This window comes from Alexandromys fortis, unplaced genomic scaffold (assembly GCF_014885135.2).
Source record: "Alexandromys fortis isolate MF-2015 unplaced genomic scaffold, M_Fortis_MF-2015_v1.1 scaffold_43, whole genome shotgun sequence".
NCBI lineage: Eukaryota > Metazoa > Chordata > Mammalia > Rodentia > Cricetidae > Alexandromys > Alexandromys fortis.
This window is the reverse complement of record NW_026067928.1, coordinates 2,007,558-2,014,065: the sequence shown is the minus strand read 5'-3', so window position 1 is coordinate 2,014,065 and position 6,508 is coordinate 2,007,558.

The following is a 6,508-nucleotide window of genomic DNA, read 5'->3' as shown; positions in this document are numbered from 1 at the left end:
GATCAGGGCATGCAGTATTGTATTTCAGCTGGTGACTCTGTAAACTCTGTAACTTCCTTTGAAGTTAAGCATTGTCAATCAGTTTCCATGTCTGAATAACTCTTAGATGAACCTGACTGACCCAAGTAAACTCACTGAAACATACTCTTTCCCCATAATTGATGTTCCAAATGAACGTCTTTTTATAATAAAATGTGCTGGAAAACAAAGCAGCCTTGCATCCGGCACAAGTTGCATCATAATTAAATTTTATTTTATCCCATTGAGGCATGCTAAATGTTGAGCAAAATATAATTTTAAGTAATTTGTTTGTATTCTTATCTGTAGGAGTTGGAAATTAACAGCGTTGCTAGTTTGTGTTCACTGTTAAGCCTGGAGAGCGGAGAGATTGCTTTGCAAACATTACAGTTATTATGTCTGCAGTTGGTACTCTTTGTATAAATTATTGATCAGCCAGCTTATTTTTCTTTCTGCTTAATGGATATTATAGCATAGCCGTTTACAACGCTATGGTTAAGGTTGTGTCAGCACTTCCATTATAATAAACCCTCTGTTACAGGGGTTTATAACTTGTTGTAAAAATTTGCTCTGGGCTGAAACTTGACATACAAGATCAGGCTTCCAGGAGGTAGCAATTGTTGTCCTTTCAACTTTAAAAAAAAATCTCTTTGTTCTGAAAGTAATAAATAAATGAACAGTTTATTCTTTTTTAAAAAAAATCTTTGGAAGCTCTTTCTTGAAATAAAAGAGTTTTACAGACTACCTGTTGGATGATGACCTTTTCTTTGACTTCATGATCCAACCAAAAAGAAAAAAAATAGACTAAGAAAATTTAACAACAACAACTAAAAACAACTAAAAATCAAAACTTGTATAGTCAACCAATGTTCTTCTATCATAATAAAGCATACTATGATTTATTCCACAATATTAAGCATATCTTTGCACAGGGACAGATCAAATGTTCCCACAGTATTCCTAACTCCTTATCCTTAAAGTAATTTACATCCCGCAATACATCTCTTGTTTATTTAAGGAGAAAAAAAAAACCCCAACAACTAGAAAACACATATGAACAAGAGGATTTACATATCTGCTTGTCTGACTTCCCTTTAGTCCAGCCTACCATTATTTTCAGGATGATGGCCTAATTTAAGAGGTGAAGGAAACTAATCTGAATTTATATTATTGTTGCTGCTGCTTCTTCCTACCACTCAACTGCACCAAATCTTAGTGTGCTTTCTACTGTAAGGGTTATTTGGAGGGGCAGTCTTTTCTATCACCCCACAGATGGAATGGAGGATTTTTACCTGGAAATGGGTACTTGTAGGAAAGCATAACTAATTCATCACAAAGAATTGACTACTTGTCCTGGCAATGATGCAGCTTAGAGTCTGAAAAAGAATCCCATGACGATTTGCTGTTTGTTGTTGCTGTTGTTTATTAACTTTTCTTCTTGCCATTGCCATCTCTTTACTCATCCGAGTTTGGACATTTCTTATTGTCTGCCACATAACCAGAAAAGTATTTTCTACCACTTTGACCTTTATTCTGAAAAAGCAGAAAGGGCTTAAAGGAGAAAGCAATAGTGTTCTCCTACTGAACCATTTGGAATTGGATCTACATTAATGCAAACAGATGATTACCGTGCTCATTCAAGAAGCTTACATACTGAGTCTGCATGTCTGCCTTTCCCTGTTGTTAATAAAACAGTGAGTGTCACTGATGGCCATTTCATCATTAAGTATCAAACTGGTACCACAAAGCCACAGTGCTCCAAGGTGTTATGGTCTTATATTCAGCTCCCCACCTTCTGTCTTTTGCGGTAATTCATCAACAAAGTCTCTGCTTTTCATTAAAGAATGCCACAGCAAGATAAGAGTCCCACTCCTGGTTCTTAAGAAAAGGCAGCAAGTTTGAACAGAAAGGGTGACTAGGGACATGAAAGACACCAAAAATCAGGGAGAGTGATGAAAATGGGGAGGGAAAGGGGTGAAATTGTAAAGGTTTGGAAGTCTGTGCTTAAGGTAGTTAAGGTTTATCTGAGGGGTTGATTGGCAAGGCCGTGTGTCTTAGTTAAAAAGGCTTGAGAGAGTTACTTGGCATAATTTCTCCATCCTCAATGATTTACTACTGGAATGCAAGCATCAATTTTGGACTCTCTCCTGAGAAACATTTAACAAAGTCAGTGAACTACTGGTACCCTGATATCTTTCTAGATTTGCCAAACTCTGATAGCTCTTTAATAAACCCGTGACTGAAGTTTATCTTTGTTTTTTTTTTTTTAATTTCTATTAAGGAAACAGGTCCATTAGTAAATACACAGATGTAAAAATGGTCTCCTTTACTTAGCCATTGTGGTGTGTCTTAGGATCGTCGAGAAGGCACTCCATTGTTGAAGCTGTTTGTGTCGGGTGTACTAATGCACTCTTTGATTGAGTGAATTAGCAGTCATAACAATCTGGCAGTCTGGCCATAGAAGTGTGCTCAAATTGATTTGTGTTATGGCTGGACTGGAAAATCTAGTGTTAGTTGTTTTTTGCCCTGGGGCATTGTTTGTACCAAACTCTACTTTTCATTTAATTTTCCAATACATTTTGAAAGATTGAAATGCTTGTGATCAACATTTGATCCACTTGCATTATTTAAAAAAAATCTGAAAGTAATTTCAGATTCCAAAAAAAAAAAAAAAAACCCTTGCTTTCAATTAGAGTAAACATAATTAGTGTGACGTCGTGCTCGGAATGGGAAATCTGCCTTTGAATCTATTAACCATGCTCTCCCCTTGTCCTGTCACTGTGAGGAATTCGGTATAGATCTATAGCATACATTTGTAATGTCGAACATACATGCTCCTCATGGAGCTTGAGAAAAATTAAAAGAATAAAATCATAATGAGCCTTTTACTCTGCCCTCTTGGTGTCCGCCTTTTCATATATGCCCAAATCGCTTCTCTCTCATTTAGAAATGCCATAAAAATCCAATAAATTCAAAGCTTTCAGAACATTGTGAGATATTAAAGGAATGTACTCAAATATACATTGTCTTCCAGTTACTCTGTTTTTGTATTTTGCTAGAAATAATTTTCATTTTTTTTAAAAAATAACACTGTACCAGTTGCTATAAGAAACTCTAAAGAATGAAGACACGACTTACCCTAGATATGTCAATATTTGTATCTTTCCTACAATCTTCTTCTTTGCAGCCATTTACCAGAATTATAATACAACATGAATAAACCTAAAAAAAATGACTATTGATTTTAGAGAAAGCTTTGTGAAATCATTTAGTCAGTTTCCCCACTTGAGAAATCACTGAATACAACATGTCAATAGAAAAGAATGGAATAGATGTAATACAGCTCTGTGCTTCCTTTGAGTTATAAAAAAAGGGTCAAATATAAATCCCCACAGATATACCCTTTTATACTCAAATAAAATGATACTTACCAATTCCCAACTACAAGTCCATATTTTTACACATTTATTCTTCCCTTTTGAAACCACAGGTTGTGAAAGTGTGTTTTTATGTGTCCCTATTCGCCACTGAGCCTTTTAACCAAATAGGTCTTCCTCATCATCACTAAAGTGCCTGTTGTCATTCAGGTAATCACGCGACTTTAGCTGCCACAGCTACTTCGGATTCTGCCTGTCTCCTGCAAAGCTACAGCTCTTCTGAAAACTGCATTTCATACTGCGCTGAACTCTGTATCCTGTGCCGATTTTTGTTAAGTAATAGTTGATGAGACCATTCTTTTTATTAGTTCCCATTCTTACCGGTCTCCTCAAATGGGGGAAAGGTGGGGGAGGGGAGGGGAGGGGCCAGAAGAGGGCAGAAGGAGGGAAGAAAATACCTTCCTTGAACTGTACAAGCTAAGCTTCAAACGATATCCTAGGAAAGAAATTAAAGACTTCTTAATTAGTGCAGCAATTAAGCTTTCTTGGTAGCATTTTAATCAGCACAGGCCCTATCAAAGGACAAACAGAACGATTTGCAGGTCTTTGAATTTTAAACAGTCTTATTGATTTCAGCACAATACGTCTTCAGAAAACACAGGGAGAATTTTCTAATATCAGTTACAGTACTTTGAGTTTTGCTTATGCAAATTGAATGAAGGTTAGGAAAGACGAGATGGACGAAGAGTACCTTAAATAACAAGAGATGTAAAACAATAAACAATACAAAAGCTCTCAATGCTAAATTTGCCATCGAGTGAGAATCTCAAACCTTTCTTAAGTTGATCTCTGTGCCGTGTTAAATACGATTTGCCTTCTTCATAGCTGGAAAGAATATCTCCGAAAGTATGAAAAAAGATGAAAAAAAATATGTCTTCAGGGTTTTTTCAGGTCTATTTTGTTTGGCAACATTTGACTTTTCTAACCCTATTGTTTGATCTAAGGAGCAAGTCGTGGATTGGGGGGGGGGGTCCTTGAAAAGGTTGAGAAGCCTGAGGTGGGGGAGGGGAGGAGTACCTTCTAGGTGGAGGAATATGCTGGCCAGCCTCACTTCTAAGGGAAGCATGTGCTTGAAGCACACGTTACTCTTCAGAAAATTGGAAGTTTGACTGGAAGAAGGGTGGGATTATGGCTTGGTCTGCATCACTGCTTTGCTTCCTGTTTGTTGCTCTAGAGTGTGGCAGATTTTGGATGAGTGATAGTTTGAGGAAATGGAAGGAGAATGGTAAGGTCAGATTCTGGGCATTGGACTCCCCCTTTCTATTTGTAGGACTAGAAACCGAATGTGTGCATGCAGCCTGGAAACACTACATAATCTGGCATTTTCAAAACACACTGGAGTTTATTAAGGTTGGGAATGGCATTCAAAAATAAATTTGTGTTTTTTTTCTTTTTGAGTTTAACACTTTTTCAGTATTGCAGTTCACTCCTACAATAATTTGACATTTGAAAAAATGGAAATGTTTCTAAACTATATATCTTGAAATTTGTGGTATATACTGAACCCCTACTTTCAGTTAAGGATAGGCTTGATGAATAAAAACCTAATGAACCTCCTCCTCACAGCATGTTAAAAAACACAGTGGTTATCTAGGACAAACAACTGTGAAAACTTCACACATCTTTGTAGAAGTTTATAAACTTTGTGCAAAAATTTTCTGAATCTTTGCACTTTCAGAAAGCCTCCTAATGCAACTATTTTACCCCTAAAAGTTTAGCATTAAAAGGTAAGTCAAGAGTGTCACATTTCTTTGTAGAGGTTTCCTGTACCTTTTAACACTAAACTTCAAAGGGTTCAATGGATTAAAAATGATAAAGAGAAAAGTGACAATAATTTCAACACCCAGAGGCAAAAACTCCACCATAAAATTTCTCAAAACTCTAAGCCTGCTACAATAGTTTTTCAAAATCATTCCAATGCTAGTTCTTTCCTTCACATCTTAAGAAATCTCTGAATGTGTGAAGCCAGGTTCAAAACCCAACTACTCCAGATTCCTAGAGATATAATCCACGTGCAGACGTGACCTATGCTCAAATCTTATGCTGGTCAGACTTCCCCGAATAAACACTTCATGCAACAAGTTAGAGAAGACAAGAAGGGGGAGAAACGGAAGCCCGGGCCTCCCCAGGCAGCTCAAAAGCACAACCCCTTTACAAGACAGCCAGGAAGCTTAGTTTCTGTTCTCATTATTTACAAACACCTTCTCACTGACAAACTAAAAGAGACGCTCCCAAATATAGCAGTACTTTCCAAATATGACAGAAACCCCATAATTATTGTGTTACTTAAATAACATGCTAGCGACTAGCCTTGGGTAGTAAAGGATAACAGATAGTTGATTACTGTGCAAGACAGGTGAATTAATTAGAGTTTTGGGTAAGAAACACCAGTGTGTTTTTGTATTTCACTTTCTAATCCTCGAAGACGCTTGATCTCTTTGAAATTTCTAGGTATAATAGTAGGCATGTGTGACCATGGGGGGGGGTGTGAAAGGGAAGTTCCTTTAAGCCATTTATCTCACGGCAATAATGTATTTCGAAGTCTACAAGGAAATAAGGAATTCTATTCGGGAGCATCCCATTATTCTTAGGCGACTTTCTTCTCTCAACTTGAAAACTGTCCTGAGATTTCTCTATCTTTATATAAAAATTTTAATATAGGGAAAGCACTAGCTACATAAGATAGTGCGCTTTGCTTACATGTGAATTTTCCTTGGAAAATAATTGCTCAAAAGTCATGAGCTGGGGATGTATTTCCTTTTGTAAGTGGTTGCACAAACGCACGCACGAGGGCGGGGGTGGGGGGGGCGGTTGTTTTATCCTAAATCCCTGAAGGTGAAAGTGGCAGCTGAGCCGCTGCTCTTTCAGGCGCCAGGCGATTGCTCAGAACCTTTTTGGGGTGTTTGTGTGGGGAAAGCTGTGAATCTTCGTGGAAAGGCGTGCAATGTAACGGTAGCAATGCCAGAGAAGTAGAGCTCTCTCTCCACTCTCCTCTCTCTCTCTCTCTCTCTCTCTCTCTCTCTCTCTCTCTCTCTCTCTCTCTCTCTCTCTCT